Source organism: Monopterus albus, unplaced genomic scaffold (assembly GCF_001952655.1).
Source record: "Monopterus albus unplaced genomic scaffold, M_albus_1.0 scaffold78.1, whole genome shotgun sequence".
NCBI classification, from domain to species: Eukaryota; Metazoa; Chordata; class Actinopteri; order Synbranchiformes; family Synbranchidae; genus Monopterus; species Monopterus albus.
This window is the reverse complement of record NW_018127958.1, coordinates 1,268,587-1,288,166: the sequence shown is the minus strand read 5'-3', so window position 1 is coordinate 1,288,166 and position 19,580 is coordinate 1,268,587. Positions and strand designations below refer to the sequence as shown.

The 19,580-nt window shown below is 37.8% G+C and overlaps 1 protein-coding gene across 3 annotated transcripts in view; it reads right to left on the bottom strand.

The window, feature by feature from the left end:
• Positions 1–19,580, bottom strand: part of cntnap2a (contactin associated protein 2a) — a 331,856-nt gene that overhangs the window by 211,457 nt on the left and 100,819 nt on the right. The gene's annotated exons all lie outside the window — the stretch shown is intronic.

Genomic DNA, 19,580 nt, shown 5'->3' with positions numbered 1-19,580 from the left:
CGGGCCTTGTAACCAGATGAAGATGCATACTTAACTTAGAAAAGATGGAAAAAAAAAATAAAGACAAAAACAGAAATACAGGTCCATCATATCAAACTCTGCACAGATTAATAATGATGGCGCTGATCTCTTATTCTGCCTTGATTCACATATCGTTCAGTCTTATGTTAATTCCTGAACAAGTCAATTAAATCTCAGGATTTATATGAAGATAATAAAAGAGACATTTTTTCCAAAGTTACTTCTCTATATTGAAACAACAGGTGATGGATGTTGGTTATCTCCATCTCATGCTAGAATGTTAAAGGAGCAATTTGGAATTTTTCAAGTTAGTGTTAAAACAATACTGATATTCCTGTGTATGTGAGAATACTACACAGAACACCTCTACGCTGCAAAAATTGAGGGTCAAAATACATAACTTTATACACTGTTGCTATGACTTATTCCTCCTCCACAGCTGAGCAATGTACCGTCCGGGGAGATAAAACAACAAAAGTTTCCCTGGAGGGAGAAAGTGAAAGTGAAACTCAAGCAGCTTGATCAGTCATAACAGATACCAGTAGAAATAGAAAACAACAGGATTTGTCTGATTTAAACAGCTGACTGTAGAGATTACGCTTCACTAAATGCAGCAGAGGGGGAAGAAATATTCATCAAGTGTAAAAACAAAAAAAAAAAAAAAAAATGGCTCTACGGGAAATGCGTGTCTCTCGGATTCAGTGTCGATTGAGATAATGGAATTTTATCTGCAGTGTCAGATGCAAGTAGAAAACACTTCCAAAAATGCTTCCAGCGTGTTTTACCAGTAAGACCTATTCTCACATACACAGGGATTCATCAATATTGCTTTATTACCAAGCTGAAAAACCCCAACTATTCCTTTACATGTTAGTTGTAGAAAGTGGGTTTAACATGCAGTGTTATACAAATGAGGTATTTCTTAATAAAATGAACTTTTCAGTGCTAAATTTTAAGATGGCTTTTTCTGCAGCACATAACCTTGACCATGCACACGTGAATCCAGATGTACTTTTCCACCTGGTAGCTGGATGAACTCTGTACCCACTGACTTGGAACAGCCATGAGAAAAACAGTCATAAAGTGCTGTAGTGCTGCTCAGTCCAAACTGACTTTGGGGTCAACCTACAACTCCTTGCACTCTCCAAAGACATCAAAGAAAGCAACTGCAACAGTTTATGTATGAGGCTTACAAAGGCAGCGAAGATCACATAGAACAAATACACAAATATACACTCATAGTCATGAAGTTATTTTCCTTCCCTCTCTCAATTCGCCCTTTTCACTCTCCCATACACACAAATACACTCACCTCTTCCAGTCCATTAGGTTTCACACAGAGAGAAATTGTGAATGGTCTGTCAGGCCAGGTAGAGGCAGTCAATAGCTCTCTGTCATGCCCCACTGTGTAAATGTGTGTGTGTTTGACTGCATATGAGGGAGACTCAGATTTAAAAGAAAGAGAAGTGTTTCGCTTGCTGTGCATGTGTGTGTACAGCATAGTCTTGAGTGAAAGTCAAAGCCACTGTATTTCTGTGTCACACATGGGCTCACAGTTACAAATATCATAATTAAATCCTGCTGATGTACTGTATAAGCGATTTTGTATAGACTTTTTTATTATAAAACTTTATGTGAGGGATTGGAATACTTTTATATGGACTGCTCTTGGCTGTGGATGTGACTCATGCCAGTGTGATTTTTGCTTTTATCATATTGCAACGATGTTACAGATGTACATCTCATGGAGCAGTACATGGCCCTGAAATTAGAATAAATCTCTGGGTCATGCTCAAGTGCCTCAGGAACTTTCCTTAGCCCTTAATAAATGAATATATTCTAAGACCATTCCTACACACAGACACGCACAAAAATGTATATTAAGATTTCCTTTCACACACACCCATACATTAATCCACAGAGACATAAACACCTGCACTGAAACAGGTGCAGTCATTTAAAGGCTACCTCTTTTTTCATTCACACGTGTGTGCACACTGCCTTTCCTGCAGCTCCAGTCTCAACAGTGTCTTTATAGGTTTCTCAGTAATGACTTCTTCCAGCTGCACATGAACGTGCCTTGTTGGTCACACATACACACATATGCAAAGACACAGAACTACACATAATAAAGGCTGGGAGGGATGGAATGAGAAAGAGAAGCTAACAGTGGGAAAGTGTTTTTAATGGATTGAAAGTGTGAAGAAAAATATGGTACATTTCTTCAGTGGCTCCAGTTATTTCCTCAGTGTTATCAGTGGTCTCTTAACTCTGGTGGGGGAAAACTAGCCTACTACAGTATGAGAAAGGCATTTAGTGATCAGATCATAAAAGTGTTACCTGTAATCATCTAGCTAATGCTCCCTTACAAGATACAAATGCTACTGAAGAAATAATAATATGTATAATAGAATGCTTCACAAGCTGGATATTTTTCAGTGAAAATGTGCTTCGCCCCCAACTTCTGAAGTCTGGATATATCCAGCCATTATCATACAAATGGCATCTAACTGTGATATTGGCAAACCACTCTAGGGGCAGTGATCTCATATTTTTGACTTTGTTTACTAAGTGAAGGCTTCAATCTAAATACAATACCAAATACACCTGCCAGCTGACTGAGGTCTTTGTGTTGAGTTTTTATGTTCTGTCCCTGCCGGTGTGGGTTTGCTTTGGGTACTCCAGCTTTTTGGAGACTCTGAATATCCAGTCACTTCAATTTGTCGGATTCCAGTCAAATTCCAGACACATCACACATGCACCTGACCATAATTTGGAGTGCAGAAATGATCAGAATACTTGTTTGATGTTTAATAAATCTGTAGACTACTCTCTCTGTCATAATGGTGTACTGAGTATAGACCAATGGGAAAAATGGCATTTTTCCATTTATGATAAATGTAGTTACAGCTTTACATAAGATGGGTTGTAGCTTTGTTTTTTCTTGTACAATAGCCAATTTTACAGTAATTCAGATTTTCACATAAATTTAAGATGATCTCAGGACCTCAGTGACTACCTACAATTAAAGTGAATTGTTTTAAAAGCTCAGCAATTTACTGTATTAGTACTGTGCTGTTCTGTGTATGTACAGACGGACTACAGAGGCCATTTCACTGTCCTGTTTAAAACTCCCCAATTTGGTTAATTTGGGACAGGTAAGCCCAGCAAGCAAAATGAAGTGACAACAATTTAACAAACTTTTACCAAAGAGCAGTCTTGATGTCTTCTCAATAAGCAGGCTTCTTTCCATGAACTGGACATTTCCAGCAGTGTAACCAGTATTTTATGTCTATGATGGGAATGAAAAGAGAATGTGCAGTGTTCAAGTCCTTTTGTCAAAAGACATTACGTTTGTATTGTTGTGTTTTGTGCCACATGACGCTTTGAAGCATGGCCAGCAATAAATGTTACGCTCAAGTCAAATTTTCCTGAACGGGAATTAGAATACATCTCATATTAACTCATCTCATATACTAATGGCTCCAGTGTTGGATCATAGCAACTGAGGTTTACCCATATATAAATATGTAAGAGATAAGGGCAAAAATATCTCTCACATAGTATGATTCTATATGTTCAGGCCCTTTAGGGCACGTAAATGACTACAATATCCTTGTGCAAATGTCAGCCTATTCCTCTGAAGGTGTGAGAAAAATTGTTTTATGCATGATGGTATGACATGAGAGGAGAAACAGGTAGGGTCAGTAATTAGAGAAACAGAAGGGCAGATGAAATGAAATAGGGTAGGGGGGAAAAGGGAAGAAGCAAAGGATGCTTTCCAAATGCCTGCCAACCAAAGCTTTGTAGTGACATTTCCAGCTAGGCAAATAACAAGGATGTGGAAAAATAGCAACCTGGAGATGTGTCAGCTACCTGCCACCAGTTGGGACCAGAGCCATGGACAGACAGAGTTTGGCTAGTTCCTTCACAGGGATTTACATTGCTGCCACATCTTTGGAGCTAGAGGGGATTGGATATGAATTGTGCATATGACATCCAGGGTGAAATCCATGACAACCTCATGATCACTTGTCATAAAATCACTAAATTCAGCAACCAAACAAAATTTTGGCTTCCAAAAGGTGGCATAATAAACTCCTTTGCCACGACCAAACTCTTTTAATAAAGAGGTGTATCTGCCACATTGGCTTTTCGGGGAAATAGCCCTGGCAGAGACCGCTTACAAGAACTACACACAAAGACCTAACACAGCTTATTTTAAAAACACAAAAAATAAAATAAAAAAATATGGATGGAGTTTGACTAGTGCAGAGATATAGATAGTAAGCCGTCCGAGACAGAGGCATATGACATACCCCTGCTTATGGTGGGGTTATGTCGTAACCATTAAGCTACAAGGGCACTTCTGCACGTGCACTTTAACACTGGGTTCAGTAAGTTGGTCAACCAATGATGAAGATTCAGTGTTTTTTTCCAAACTGCTAAGCAGACCTGCAACAACAGTACACAAACTCTGCTATCTTTACTTAATTGTATGTAGAGTTTTGGTTTGGTGCTGTCAAGTCTGTCCTCTCAAAAACACTGAATACTGAAGTTTGGGGACTTGGGGGCTTTTTCGGGACTCAAGTCATGAACACAGTAGAAGCTGTCAAAAGTGCCAACAGCTGCATGGAGATGCAGTCTGAATCTCCAAACTGCCAGTGAGTGTGCATATCCGTCTGTGCATGTCTTTCCTCTCTGGTGTGGCTGGGGGCAGCTTAGGCCTCTGCTCTTCTTCATTTTGCCCATGATCATGCTTTAATTTGACAAATTCTATGTGGAGAAGATTGAGGGCTGGCCTTTTACTAAACGTGCTACTTCATCTTCTTCTACAGCCATATACACCATACGTACATAGTATAATGGAACCTTTCCACCTCTTAAGCCAAGCAGGTTGACTGGCTTAAACAAGCAATCTGCAAAATTTTGATCAAATTAAATTAATAATCTTTGGTATTGTTGAAAAATTTGTCTTTTTGTTTCAAAAAAATGTTTCTTAACTTATAATAAATGGAAATATAGGACTATTTTACTACTTGTTTTACTGAGCACTAAATGGCAGTTCCTATCTTGCTCACCTTTCCTGTAATATACTAGTACATTTTTGTCAAATCAGGCAAATTACAGCATCTGTGATTCCAAAACTAAGTCCAAAAACTGTTTGAAGTTGCACGAGAAGTCACAGTTTAACACTGGACAAATGGTCATTCACTAATTAGCAAGCAGCTACATATGCATGTTGTCCTGTGCACCTGGAGTAGCATGACAGCAGCTCCCTAGTGGGTTTCACAAAGAGGTATAGGACAGAAATTAACAGATGTTCTGCCACATACAAAAGGGGCTTCTAGCTGGCATTACAGGTGGTGGTTCCTGCCATTTGTTAATGTCTTCAGTCTAAAACAAAAATTGTGAAGTAAACATATGTTGTCTTTAACTAAACCAACGTGAATATGTTGGAAATGCATGAGTCAGTATATGACATACAATAGCCATGGCCATTTCAGCAGCTGCTGTAAATTTTCAATTGGAGAAGTTGCTTTGGGCAACTAACATTGCCACAAGTGGGTCAACATTAGATTAAATTAAAACCCTATGTGTCAGTATATAGATGCAAAAGGGTCCATAGATGCCCTTTGACACAACATCAGTCCTCACCGGGAATGAGAACAGACTGAGATCTCCTGCTGATAATAACGAGGAACAACAAACAACTTCCCAGACACTGTACATTTTCATTCTGTATATCCAAATTACACTTATCACAGTGAATCCACCCAGGCTGTAAATTCAGCACAGAGTTCCTTGACGCACTTTTGTGTGCAGGGTGGCTACAGACTTCTGGCATGAAATAGCCAATGTCTGCAGGGTGAATAAGTCATCAAGACTTCTGGGTGGGAGCCCATTCAATTCACACAGTAACCCCAGTGTGAATTAAAATGACCAACTCTCTACAACAAGGTACCGTTTTTTTCTAATTGTGAAATTTGTTCAATGAAAAAAAAAAAGAAAGGAGAGATTATCATATTTTTAGAGATACTGTATACACTTGCCTGAAGGGTACACATTACAAAATGATTTTGCATTGCTAAAATACTTTTATTCTCAAAATGATGAAGCTGATTTTTTCACTGAGGAAAACTGACTTTTCCTGCTCTTTTTCAAATGACATCTCTAGTCTCAAACCTACAGTTGGTTTCAAAATTGAGTTGTTTTGTTCAACTGAGCTCCTAGAAAAAGACAAGTTGCTTGCCCTCTCTCTCTGTGTTTACAAATGCATAGTGTGTATGTGGAATCTGACTCACTTTGCCTGGGGCGGAGGTATCTATTTATGCCTTTCACACTTCTTTCACTTGTCATTATATTGTTCCTCCCATTGTTTTTGCACTTTTCCACATCTTCTTTGTGAGTTTACATGCAAGTAGGTGAATAAAAAAAAATAAAATAAGAATCAGCCATTTTTTCCTCTCTCATTCTTGGGCCATGTTTCATTAAAAATAAAATCTCTTCCCAGGCTTCATTCATTACACTTCTACTTTCACTCATTTTTCTCTAAACCCTCCTATCTTCTGTTTCCCGACCACCCAAATAACCGCCACTACCCCCAGGCTTGCCAGCTCTTTGCTTGAGCCGTTAATCAAAAATTTTTGGTCCAGATTTATTTTTCATGTCTTGGAACCCTCACTAAACAATTTTTGTCAACAAATCTGGTGCCACTGTGCCAATGTGAGCACAGACGAAGCACATAATGAGATGTTTTGGATGGAGCAGCCACACAATAACAAACACTCTCGCACACACAGGCACATGTACCTTTATTTTTGTTCCTGTGTTGCTCTTCATTTACATCTAACTGTCTAGCAAAATTTAAACCAACTTTTGAAATACTGCAAAGCCAAAACCCCTCCCAACATTTATACTTACAAAATGTATATTATAGCTTCATCAGAAAACAAAACAAAACTAGAAAATTGGACAATATAATCAGTTTTGGACAAATTTCTGTGCTTTGCTGTCATCTTATGTTGGCCATATTTGATGATGTCTGAAGACAAAACTAAGAAACAAATTTGGCTGCATGCAAATGCACAACCAACTATAACAACCAACAGCGGGTGCTTTATGAGACATTGTGTTGGATGGATATCTTACAACCAACATTTGGTCTCAACAGATATTTCAGAATGACACTGGTTCAAAGCCACTTTGAACCAGTGTCATAACTGCCAATCTGACAGATTAAATTTACATAAAATACTTAAGTAGAAACAAAGCTCTTAGTGTTGATGTCCCACACTACTTACAAATATCTAAAATCCTCTTGCCGCAGTTCTCATTCTTCTAATCAAGTCCTTGCAATCAGTTTGTTGTATGTAACATTGGTTATCAATTGGCCTTCTGCAGGCTAACATTCAGTTAGCCTGAGCAGCTCAATAAACCCTTATGGATCTGATGCATAGGTTCATCTATTATTTATCCCAGTAATTAAAGAGCTGTTCAGGATAACCAATTCTCCATGTTGTTGCCAATCCACAGAGCCTCAGGCTGTTTTATGGATGGTCTGTAATGACAGGATGCTTGAATTCCTCTAGGAATTTTGATGCTCTTTAGTTGAAGTTATGAAGAACAATAGAGAAGATAATTAAGAAAACAGCAGAAGAAAAGTTGGAAACAAAGCATGATCTAAAGTATACAATCTATTTTTATTCATATACTGTACGTAAAGCACACTATGTTCCAAAAGGTCAAGTGAAGTGGAGTATTGATAATAAAAGGTGTGATGAATAATTATTACCAGCCAGTTACTTTACTTTTCCTAATAGCTGAGCCAATCATAATGATGCATGAGAAAATTGCAAAATGCAGCACAAGCTTCTCAAAATACTGTGGTCCATGATGTTCTTAGTCAGCTATCAGTAGAAATTACATCTCATGTTGTGTGCCTCTCCCAGCCAGTCAAACTCACAGGAATGAGACAGACCAGAGGTTATCGATCTTAATCTTAGATACAGTATGTTCGTGCAAATTCTCAGTCACTCGTTGTTCGGTAAGCCCACCGTCGTAACCTTACCAGAGTGCCTGCATGCCTACCCCTCTAGTATTTCCTTAAAGTCCCAAAGATGCTGAGTAAAATGTCCAAACTGCTTTCACTATCCATAAAAAGTGGAGAAAAGATGGTCAGATTGAGCTGTCAGGTGATCAAAAGCTTGTCTCTAGTAAAAGTAATCAGATAAGGGTTGCAGTAAACCAACAAAAACAACAATAACAGCACATGGAAGTGCATAACTGAGGCAACCATCCACAGCGCCATCTTGGTCCAAACATTGCTTGCACTAGTCTTGCTCCACTGACTGAATGCAGAGAGACAGGAGACAAAGAAATACAAGCAAAATGTGGAACATACAATCGGGCCAAGAGTTTCATCCAAGACTCCTGCAGCTGATGTTTTGTAACTGTGATGCTGTTATTAGCTCAAATGAAAACCTAGAAGCCTGTATAATTCAACAACACACAATGTTCATTTGCATATACATCTGTAAATCTTTAGAAAGAAAAATACATTTTAACATGAATATACTCAGTGATAGATGGTGCAACATTTAAGAAATGCTACTTAAAGAAGCACTCTCCTCTTTCATTCAGTATGTTGACAAAAACGTCAATGTTCATCTTAGAATGTCTATAGATATTTTGTCTCTGCTGTCACCCTGTGGCATTATGTGTGGCTGTTTGACCTGCACCTTGAATGCCAGATCAGATTAGTTGTACTTGCCTGATTCAGTGAACTCTCAACCAGGACTGATCTGATCACAGCTGCATGAAGCATAACCCTCTGTCTCCCACTGATACACTCCACCTACAAAAAAGTGTGTGTCAGTGTGTGCACCAGTGTGTGTTTGTGTGAGCAGAGAGGAATAGAATGGTAAAACTCCAGAGAACTTGGTCAGGAGAGTGAGTCAATGAGTGTTTAGGTTCATGTACATATAGGCCTGTGTTTGGCACAAAGGGATAGCAAGCAAAAAATATAAACACATAATAAGGATAAAGAGAAATTGTGTGTGTGTGTGTGTGTATGTGTGTTTTTACTTTCATTTTGTGTGGCCTGAAGCATGGCCAATAGCTACGATGTGGAAATTGGCCCCCATAATAAACAGGAGGGTTTGGTAAATCTATATGGCAAAGTGCAAGGCAAATTTGCCCCACAGCTTTTATTCAATTTGCATTCACAATCTGCATGCAATTAGCACCTGATTTACTATGGGAGCAGCTCATTTTTCCAATCAGCTGGGACTGCTTTCTTTGAGAAAAGATCAGCAGGCTCAGGAAAAAAAGACAAAAACAAATTTTATACAAGGACTTACTGCCATAAGAAGCAAATAATTTTAATATGCTGTATGTACTTACTAAATTACACCAGCAGGAGTCATTGAACAATCACAACAGGAAAATGAAAAGTGCATGAAAAATAATGAATGAAAAAATGGAAGGAGCCAAAAACAATATTATCTATCTCTGTCTCTCTTTCTATCTTTCTATTATATATATATATATATATATAATAACAACCAACTACCACCCAGTCCTGCAAACTGATTCAGAAAATTAAATCATTGTTTGAATTCAGAGTCCTCCAACCTATAGGACCCATATTGTCAGTTGTCCTTTCCCTCTCATGAAACCTATAGTGGTGTCTCATTACGGTAGTGGGAAGAATTGCAACAATCTTGTCAACATTAACGACAACGTGCATCACATTACCAAACCTACAAAAAAGTGTGTGTCAGTGTGTGCACCAGTGTGTGTTTGTGTGAGCAGAGAGGAATAGAATGGTAAAACTCCAGAGAACTTGGTCAGGAGAGTGAGTCAATGAGTGTTTAGGTTCATTTACATATAGGCCTGTGTTTGGCACAAAAGGATAGCAAGCAAAAAATATAAACACATAATAAGGATAAAGAGAAATTGTGTGTGTGTGTGTGTATGTGTGTTTTTACTTTCATTTTGTGTGGCCTGAAGCATGGCCAATAGCTACGATGTGGAAATTGGCCCCCATAATAAACAGGAGGGTTTGGTAAATCTATATGGCAAAGTGCAAGGCAAATTTGCCCCACAGCTTTTATTCAATTTGCATTCACAATCTGCATGCAATTAGCACCTGATTTACTATGGGAGCAGCTCATTTTTCCAATCAGCTGGGACTGCTTTCTTTGAGAAAAGATCAGCAGGCTCAGGAAAAAAAGACAAAAACAAATTTTATACAAGGACTTACTGCCATAAGAAGCAAATAATTTTAATATGCTGTATGTACTTACTAAATTACACCAGCAGGAGTCATTGAACAATCACAACAGGAAAATGAAAAGTGCATGAAAAATAATGAATGAAAAAATGGAAGGAGCCAAAAACAATATTATCTATCTCTGTCTCTCTTTCTATCTTTCTATTATATATATATATATATATATAATAACAACCAACTACCACCCAGTCCTGCAAACTGATTCAGAAAATTAAATCATTGTTTGAATTCAGAGTCCTCCAACCTATAGGACCCATATTGTCAGTTGTCCTTTCCCTCTCATGAAACCTATAGTGGTGTCTCATTACGGTAGTGGGAAGAATTGCAACAATCTTGTCAACATTAACGACAACGTGCATCACATTACCAAACTTTACAGACCTTTGTTGTCATGGAAATAGTGATAAACACGATTCCTAGCTAGCAGCAAGCTATTGGAACATCATTGTCTTGGAAACTGTCATAAACATCACGTTACTTTTTATGAAACCATCACAGGTTCATTGTGTTTTGCCACACAAACTACTTGATTCGTTTTAGTCACAAAAACTATGTGTGTGTGTGTGTATGTGTGTTTTTACTTTCATTTTGTGTGGCCTGAAGCATGGCCAATAGCTACGATGTGGAAATTGGCCCCCATAATAAACAGGAGGGTTTGGTAAATCTATATGGCAAAGTGCAAGGCAAATTTGCCCCACAGCTTTTATTCAATTTGCATTCACAATCTGCATGCAATTAGCACCTGATTTACTATGGGAGCAGCTCATTTTTCCAATCAGCTGGGACTGCTTTCTTTGAGAAAAGATCAGCAGGCTCAGGAAAAAAAGACAAAAACAAATTTTATACAAGGACTTACTGCCATAAGAAGCAAATAATTTTAATATGCTGTATGTACTTACTAAATTACACCAGCAGGAGTCATTGAACAATCACAACAGGAAAATGAAAAGTGCATGAAAAATAATGAATGAAAAAATGGAAGGAGCCAAAAACAATATTATCTATCTCTGTCTCTCTTTCTATCTTTCTATTATATATATATATATATATATAATAACAACCAACTACCACCCAGTCCTGCAAACTGATTCAGAAAATTAAATCATTGTTTGAATTCAGAGTCCTCCAACCTATAGGACCCATATTGTCAGTTGTCCTTTCCCTCTCATGAAACCTATAGTGGTGTCTCATTACGGTAGTGGGAAGAATTGCAACAATCTTGTCAACATTAACGACAACGTGCATCACATTACCAAACTTTACAGACCTTTGTTGTCATGGAAATAGTGATAAACACGATTCCTAGCTAGCAGCAAGCTATTGGAACATCATTGTCTTGGAAACTGTCATAAACATCACGTTACTTTTTATGAAACCATCACAGGTTCATTGTGTTTTGCCACACAAACTACTTGATTCGTTTTAGTCACAAAAACTACTCTGTTGTTTTTGTCCCTTACTGCTGCTGGAACACTGGAATTTCCCCACTGTGGGATCAATAAAGTTCTACCCTACCCTATACATCACATTATTACTCCTCATGTCATATTTAATACGGTTACTAAATGTGCCAAACTATAGCTCATAACACTGTCGTGCTGGCACAAATGACATATACTCTTATATTTTAAAGATACATTTTTGATAATCTGCTTGAGAAGAAATTTCATGCAGATTGACACATGTTCATTACAGAATGGTTAGTTATTTCAACTGAGTGAACCCAGCTGCACGTTTGTTCTCCCCATTACTAGTGCAATACTTCCCTGATGTTGCACAGTGTTTGTCAGATAATGGCCATACCGTGTACATCACATTCATAAATTTAAGTGTGCAATATATCTTCAAGGAAGAAACATATATCTTGCCATAAGATCACAGTAAGTAATTATTGCTTTTTCATGCTAATGTTTCGGAGAAGAAAGAACACTGTGGCAGTCAAATGTATTTTCTTCCTGTGAAGTAAAGTTGCGGTAAAGATGCACATCACAACAAAGGCTTATTATTTCCCATGGTTCCTCAGGTGGGAATGGCTTTCATTTCAAAGGACATTAAAACACCATCATGCACTGACCATAGTGGGAGTGAGGGATTTGGCATAGTGGTTATTGGGTATATTGGTATCAAAGTCGCTCAAACAGAACCACAAATGCAAGGATTGTCTATTTGTGTGAACTAGGTAGTGGTTCAGTATACTCAGGTCAGTAGTATATACTACACTAGGCATTTTCCAACATTTGTGAGGATACTGTTCAGACTGACCGGTTCACAGAAGTAACCAAAAAACTGTTAGTATATTCAGTTACTCAGTTCAGGTTATATTACACCTTTCAATGACCTATTATCACTTGTTATTATAACAAACACTCAGCAGCCACTTTAGGTGCACTTTTATGCAATTCGATCTAATACTTACACCTTAACAGCTGTGTTTATGAAGCTCAATGTTTCAGTTTTTGGTGAAATTGCCATAAATGTATAAATTCAAGTATATGTTTATTATTGAGGCCATAATTAAAGGTGGTGTTATACTAGACCACATTATATCATATTTAGAGGTGTCTCTTTTTGTCCTCCCCAGCTACATACATTGGGTCAAAATATTAGTAAAACCTCTGAACATAATGTTTTTTATAGGCTAGTATCTTTTATTTTTAACATTAATAAATTTATTAAGTACACAACAAATTACTGTATTTTTATGAGCTGGTAATTTTGTTATTTTACAGCATTTTATTGGCCCAGCTGCCAGAATATTACCTTTTTTCCTTAACATTTTATTTTAACAGTGTAGTATATGCATGCATATACACATATGTGCACTCATGCTAAGGGAAGTCCAGCAGTAATTAGAGGTGAACTCTATTTGCTAATGACCTTCAGCTCGAAGACCCATGGCAGGCTGACAAATTAGGGTTCTCTCTCCCAGCCACGCAGGGGCCCCCACAGGTTAATGGGAATCAGGAGGCTGAGTCTGTGTGAGTGCATGTGAGACAGTGCTTTTGGTTACGTGTGTGTATGTGCATGTGTACATCTACTGCCAGGGTAATGGAAACCCAAGCTGTGCTAAGCCCCTGCAGTGGCTTGGGTTTGCTAACGAGGATTTAGCATTGAGCGCGGTGTCAGCAGTACCTGGCAGCATAAACAGGAATTAGCACTGCTCATGGCCAAGCAGTACAAAATGAGGCTTATGGCAGTTAGATTTGTTTTGATGTGGCAATAAAGCTCTAACTGTGTTTGCTTATCATGTATTAACTGATGTTTCTAGAGCAGAGGATGTTAACAATACCTGCTGCTCTCAGATGAGATCATTACCTTTGCTGCTAATGGAAGGGATTAGAAATTGTCCAAATTTGTTTCTGAAACACTGCACAAATGAGGCGATATATTCAGGCTGTTCACACGTGAAGATCTGCTGAAGGATTTTTACACTCCTCTTGGTTTGTCTCGCTTAAATTTTCCTCTTCCAATCTCATATTCTATTCTCTTATCAATATATATCCTTTCCCCACATATGAGCTTTTCTTTTCTTTTTCTCTGTCCTGTTGCCTCATGATCTTTCTCATGCTTTTTTAGCTACACTGTCATCCTGTCTGCCATCAACAGCCATCTTCTCCCTCTCTAGTTTTTTTTTTCTGTCTTCCATTTCAGTGTAATTATTTTCAGAGGCAGGATATGGAGGAACTGGATTGGTTTTGAAGGAAGGAAAAAGAAGAAATGCTGAGAGAAGGAGGGGGATGGAGAAGCCAGAGAAACTCTCAGAAGCAAGGAGGATGGCCTCTGATTCAAGGCAACAGCAATGAAAGAATGAAAATCATGTTTATAGTAACACAGCTAATGTGCCTGAGAATGACATTGTAACAAGAAATCCACACACTCAGTAATATGCACAGATACCTGTCAATAAGCATATACATGTGCAATAGTCACACCCACAGAAATACACTGCAAATGATCAGGACTAGAGCATTGTTGACTTAAAAGAGCAAAGCAGAGAAGACAAATGCATATCTGAGACAGACTTACAGGTAAAAATTACCAAGAAAAAGCAGTAACAATGAGGAAAGCAAGCTGGGGAGCCAAATAAAGTGAAGATACTGACAATACATGAAAGTCATTTTTGCATCGTTTAAAACATATGCAGGTATATTACTTTTAAACATTACTTTTACCTTGTCAAGTGCCAAGGTTTTAGCAATTAAAGATGATTCATTCTGAAATACAGCTCTGTGGAGGAACAAATGTGAATAGTGGTTTGTTTCACTGCTCATTAGCAGTGCAACCATGCCATCTGCAAAGCACACACCATCAAATGGAACAGGGAGCTTAAGTATGAAGCTTTGAAAAGTGGCATTGAATTATTAAAAAGACGTAAATTACAGTTAGTTTCACAACTTCTTTTAAGTATGAAAAAGACTAACTTCTGAGCAAATATATATATATATAGTATAAAAAGCTATGTTGATGGTGTAGTATAATTGAATTCTGTTTCTGCTCTGTCATTCTCTTGCTTAGACATGGCAAATTTTTTAATTAGCATCATGGCATATTATTAGCTGGCAAAATTGTCCTGAAATATTTTGCCTTTCATGCAAAATTAGTCCCAGTATGTAAGAAACAGCTATTTTCCACATAGAAAAGGCATGAAATGAAAGGCTCTGTGATACTATTAGGCATCTGGAGTTAATGGTCTCAGCAATGAAAGTCATTTATTTTGACCAAATCATGTTCTGAAGCAATTTTCATTGTGGATGCGCAAATGTAAGAAATGTGCTTTTGTGGATTTATTTAATGTCTTTCAGTGTATGAACCTGCTATGTGGAATCTCAAGACTATTTGACTTGCCATATGCTATTCAGTTTACTGTAACCATACACATTTTATATCTAAAGTAGAGTGAATAATGGTGCTTGAAAAAGACAAAAAGTAAATAGTGGTTGCTTTCAAGTCTCCCTAATTTGAATTGTTTGTTTAATGTGTGTGTTTATCAGGCATCTGGAGAACTCTCTCCCCAAGTCCCTGTATTAACTCATGTAAATATATACTTTGAATTGTGTTCATATGTGTGGATGTACAGACAAACACATCCTTTCTTTCTTCTTCTACCATAATATGAAAAATCCATTCAAGCACAGAGTTCCATAGAGAAAACTCTAGATTTAAATAATGTTAACACATTTGAAAATAATTAATTCCCTACTGGGTTGTTCTCAGCTTTAGGAACTGGCAGCGCTGTACGCGTGCACGCATGCATGCATGCACATGTGTAACCGGCACACACATGCATGTGTGTCTATCACAGAACCATCTTTGTAAGCTTTGAATTGCTCAGTGTGGGAACACGTGCATGGGTGTGATTGATGGGACTGCTGTGCTACTGCAGAGGGTGAGAGATGCTAGTTCAGATCACAGTACCAGTAAATGCTGAATAGTGGACATTTTGTAGAGGAGATAGAGGGTACTGGAGACAAGTACAATGGACAGAAGAGGAGCAGCAAGGACAGGAAAGGAGTAGAGCGAATTATCGAAGGATAAACGACTGCCTGTACAGTAAACTCTTGAAAACAAAGTAGATGGGACTAGAACACTTCTGTTGTAACTCATATAAAGTAACAAGTACACAGCTAATTTGGTGATACATCAAATAAAATATATCCAGAGGAGCAATGTCACCTCAGCTTGAAGAGATCTGACCTGCATTATCTGTCAAGGAATTATTGATATGCAGCACACACGTGTAATCTCATTCACTCCTTTAAATCTTTTCAAATTTCCAAAGATTTTTTTTTAAATCTGTACTAGAAAGTGATTAATTTCACCTTGCACAAATCAAATCACAAGGAGACCCAAGTGTTAAAGAAGGCATGAACAGCTGTGCATTTTGATTGTCAGGAATTATTGTCTACTTAAATTCTGCCTGGGAAACAAATGATTGCAAGTTTTCCCAGTGAAACTTTAAATGGTTGAAAAGGTGATTAAATCAATTGTAAACCTCAGTGAAATTGAAGTACAACAAGGTATTCAATTTGATGCAACAAAGTTGAAAATTCCTCAGAAAATAGACAATTTATACCGATTTATGGCAAAAATATAAATAATCTTGATGTTGATTTTTTTTCTTTCAATGATTGTGTAACATAGACAATCACAGCTGCTCTAACTGTGCTGCCATGTTTCATCACTAGACATATACAGACTATACTATTTTGAGGATTCATGTTGTACTGTGTATAGGGGTAGTACAAAAAGCAGTTCGCCTGGAAAAGTTTTTCCTGATCCCTCTGGTTTTTTGGGGGCATTCTTGTCGCTCACCCTATCTCGTCGAGAGTCCATGTAGATTTATTACTCCAAACAGGATGCGGCACTAACAGTGGAATACGAAGGACAAAAAGAAAATAGAGAGAGCACGTGTTAAGAATGAAGGAGTGGCACAGCAAAGGTACAGTACAGTATGTTGGCTCTAGGGAGCCCTTGAGAAACTATACTTCTCTGATACCATGTACACACCAAGTCCCTGAAAGAGCAAGACTAGAGATTTAATATTGGTATTTTTTTCTTTCATCAGTCCAATGGTCCGAGTTTTCCCCCCTCCACTATTTAAACTTCTCTAATCAAAGTAGACTCTGGGTACTGTGCAAGAACGGCAATAGAATATTAGTAAAAGGAAATGTCAGAATGTTTCAAAAGCTGATGCAAAAATGGGAAAGTAATCCATCTTTTGTCTGAACAAATCTAAACGAGAAAAAGCTTACTTGACAGCTAGATGATTTTCACTATAAATTTAATTTCCCAAATTTGCCTATCTTAAGCTGCAAATGATAAGCATCCTATTATAAATCCCCACAGGCCTGCATGGTGGAAATGGACATGTCAGCTGGTTTGGAAAACCATAACAATGAATTACTGTATCTCCTTTGGAATGTCATTCACTCTCTCAACTGTGGGTGTGTCTGTACGTTTGTTTGTGCTGGGTGTATGTAGTGTGTGTAGAAATATGTGAATCACATCCTTGTCATAAACATCCATCATGGGAATAAAGCCTCCAGTGAGAGTTTTAGGATCATCATTCTTTGGAGAGGGAAATAGGGAGGACACTCTGAACGTGCACTGGTTTCACAATTTGATAGGCTAGAAGGTAGACATCTACAGTACAGTGCATGCATGTGGTATACAGTATATTGCTACAAGACATACCATCTATGAGTGATTTAATTTTGTAGGAGCCATGAGGAACACTTCAATGGAAGACTTATTACAGCCTTGTAAAAAAGCCTAACAAGCTGGTTAAACGCAGCTGATCATTCAACAAATAATCCAGTAAATTCCAACTTAGAAAGCATCATGCTATAAAAAAGGGACCACAGAATCTGAATCAATTTCTCAGACACTGAGCTGTGAAGAGCAGTGTACAGTGAAAGAGAAAAAACGTCCACCAAGTGAAACAAAAACGGCATTTTGTTCTCTTGTTGTGTGATAAAAGGGAAAAACAATCAATGGCAGTCTAAGAGGTGACATCTGGAATCCTTTCACTCCTGATCAATGAAAAGTGATAACATAGATCCAGTCAATGCTAGCTGAACAGTCTCTTTTCTCAGGCAGTTAGTATAACATCTAATTACCTAGGGTAGAGACAAACAAAAATTATACAATGGCAACTTTAAAGCCAAAGCCTCTTGTGAACAGAAAGAAAGCTGTAATTTATTTTAACCTCACTATGAGAAGACATTAATAAAGATCAGGACAAATTAAATAACCACAGCATTTAGAATGTGAAAGCTGTTCATGAGGTAAAACATCTACCAAAGAGACCCATCAGGGATGAAAAGTGTGCAGGTATGTTCACTGAGTTCACCAATTTAGTTGGCTGTGTGAGCACGTTTGCTTATTATGACTAAACACAAAGTACATTAAGGCTGATGTTTTTGCAGAACAATGAACAAACAAACTCTGACATGACTGTGGCTGTTATAACACATCCCAAGGGGACAAGAATGTCTAAACAAAATTTCATGGAAACCTAGTTAATGATAAGCTTCACCTGATGAATAAGAACTATGAACAGTCAGTGTTGCTAGAGGAAAAGCCAGCAAATCACAGAAGTCTTTAGGATTCATCCTCTGGACAAAGTCCTACATGGGTTGGCTACCCCACAACAATTATGTGTAATGAGTAAAAAAAAAAAGTGTTTATATTAATTAATATAAGTTGGATGTATGGGAGATATTTGATGTGGTTACAGTCTGTGAGAACAATGTTATCAGCGGCTTTGCTGCTTGTAAATAGTGTCAAAAAGTGTTGAACAGCATTTGATAGCCACAAGCTAGCCACATTGTCACTAAGAAAACTGAGCTGCAGGAGCCCAGGTGCTGCATCAGTCGACAGATACTGTTCCAAAAACACAACTCTCAAGCATTTTAAAGTGAGTGATTGTGCAGCTTAATATTTTTAGTTACGGGTATGGGTTGGGTCGCAAGTCTTATGTTAACAGGTCAGGTTGGGTCTGGTTTTTGTTTAGAGATAACTGCATGTAACACTTGCCAAGTGTTCCTTTAGACAAGGAATTATTAATCTCTAATTAAGGCCAACAAGATGGAATAGGTTCGGCTACTGGAGCAATGTATGGTGTCCAAATGAATTTCACAAACCATATGTTTGAACACTTGCTTACTGTATTTGAACATGTGCACATATACAAAACAATTTAAATAATTAAAATAATTAAAAATATGGAAAATGAATAAACCAAAATAACAAAAGCTTAACCGTGTTAAGTCTTTTTTCTCTTCACAGACCAATATCACAAAACTAAGTAATCCCTCCTCCTTGTGAGGAACAAGTAAATCTTGAATGGTTTACTTAAGATACGTTCCCTTTTTATGTCTGCAATATCATAGGGTGCACCCAATCTAAATCTGGTATCCAATGTGGAGTGGAATCCACTTGGATAATTTTCAAATCCAAATCCCTTTCAAGTCACTCAATCATACAAGAATCCAAAGTTTACAATACCGGTAACGCCATAATAACATTGTCTCTTCAGTGCACATACAGTTTCATCAGTACTAAAGTAGTTCAGTCCAAGGAAACAATAAAAGTCAAATCAACACTCCAGAAGTCCAAATAAGTCCAGTCTCAGTATGATGATGAAAAAATATACTGCACCAGAAGGCGTATTTGAATCCTTTGTCCACCACACTGGGAGTGTAGTAATACCTGTATGCTGATCAAAATTATCCAGATCTTCCCGTTCCAGAATCCGCTG